This window comes from Triticum aestivum, chromosome 2D (assembly GCF_018294505.1).
Source record: "Triticum aestivum cultivar Chinese Spring chromosome 2D, IWGSC CS RefSeq v2.1, whole genome shotgun sequence".
In the NCBI taxonomy this organism is placed as follows: domain Eukaryota; kingdom Viridiplantae; phylum Streptophyta; class Magnoliopsida; order Poales; family Poaceae; genus Triticum; species Triticum aestivum.
Genome location: NC_057799.1, coordinates 155,559,935 through 155,562,072, shown reverse-complemented (window position 1 = coordinate 155,562,072; position 2,138 = coordinate 155,559,935).

Below are 2,138 nucleotides of genomic sequence, written 5' to 3'. Positions count from 1 at the left end.
ACTGGTCATCTCTCTCTGAATCCTCCTCTGAGGAGCTATCTGTAACCAGCAAGAAATCTGCATCGACAGGTAGCACTGACTGCTCAGATGACCTTGTTTTCACTCCAGATTTTCCCATGACTGACTCAAATGGCTGATGCACAGGAAGAGTAGATGAATGTATAAACATTATTGACAAATGGAATACATTATGGAAAAAATATGGCACAATACAATTCACATATACGATGACTGGCTAAACAGGATGGCATTGCATGATTCACGTATATGATGCCTGGCTAAAGAAGATGGCATTGCATAATTCCCATATACTCCCTCCGTTCCTAAATATTTGTCTTTTTAGAGATTTCAAATGGACTACCACATACAGATGTATATAGACATATTTTAGAGTGTAGATTCACTCATTTTGTTCTGTATGTACTCACTTGTTAAAATATCTGAAAAGACAAATATTTAGGAATGGTGGGAGTATGATATAGAAACCAAACAGGTGGCATTCACACAAAGCAAATCTAAACTAAGCTGATGACATATAAGATGTATAATGTAAGCAATGCAAGGCGCCATATGGATGATATGACCAACATCAGCATGCCAGGTTAGAGCAAACACCTCAGGTGGTAAACAAGCATGGTCGGCTCCTTCTGAATCTCCATTTGAACAGTTATCTTCCTCTGGAATACAATCTGGAAATGCGGGAGGGGGGCCACTTCGCCCACCATGGAGCGGCGTCTGCATGAAATTATATTCGCACGCAACGGTCTTCTCTTTTTCTCTACATGTTCAGTACGATTGTGTACAATATCTGACATGCATAATAAAAAATAGTTAGATTTTGTAAGGCCTAAGGGGTGCATGCAAAAATCAAGACTGATGGTAGCAAACGAGTGGATGGATCCAAAACTAATGATAGCAGGTAGATTATAGCTTCAGTTTAAAAAGATAGACAATGGATCAACTATTGTTTGTTGCCCACCCAACATGAACCACATAGAAGACCCCAGATGAACCAGATAGTAGACAGATACTATTCGTTGTTGGCTCGATATGAGACCCATGGGCAATTCAAAACTCAAGATTGAATGATAAAGTAGCAGGTAATAATAACCGATGTATAACGTAAGCAAACACAAAAGACTGCGACCTCTCTTCCGGAACTGTGTAGTCCTCAGGTTCATCTGCTCAGTCGATGATGGTAACGCAGTTGGCGTGGCTACCGGCAACGGGGAAGATGATCTGAGGCGGCGAAAGGAAGTCTGCAGGGGGGATCTCCGCTGTAGTGAATGCTTCTGTCGATGGTGCACCTCAGGTGGGGTGGATGACAGCACGGCAGGAGCAGGACATAACACACAGAGTTTTCTTTGACGTCTATCTGAAAATGAAGTAAATCTGTAAGGGCTCCTTAGAATTGGAGGATTCTATAAACGCAGGGACAGGAAAAACATAGGAATAGGATAGGAATGCACGTGCAAAACAAAGCATTTGGAAACATAGGATTTCAGTCAACCTGGGTGTTTGGCTCACATGAATTGGAAGAACAGAGGAATGGAGAATCAAACTGATGCGACAAGTGTACAACCTCTTTTGCATAGCCTTGTGGACCTCAGCATCATTGGGTTGGACGTGGAGGATGGTGATGATGCTGGTGTGACTGTCGGAGGCGGGGAAGAAGATCCGAGGCCTCTGGAAACGGCGCCGAGGGTACTGCTCCGCTGTGATGGACGGTTCCGTCGTTGGAGCAGCTCCGCGAAGATGTACGGCGACGAGGCTAAAGCATGACAAGACAGACAACGTTATCTGAAGTGGGACCCTAATATCATATGCAATAGATGATGTAAAATACATCACCAAAAAGTGCTAGATGTAAAACGCATCAGCCGCGCCACGGCCGCTCCGACAGATGCTGTAAGTACTGTTCACTCTGAACTTAACTGAAGAAAATGAACTTCACAGTCGAAACTGAATTTTACTATCGAAACTGATTGAACTAGTAACAGAGCATTGCAATAGATGTTTAGGGCGTTCGAGCACTAATAGCAGAGAAGTAGTGATCTAAATCAGCAGACGCTCGAGCAGGGAACGCACTAGCAGAGAGCAAGTCGTGCAGTAGCACCGCGAGCGAGTGCTAAAGCAGC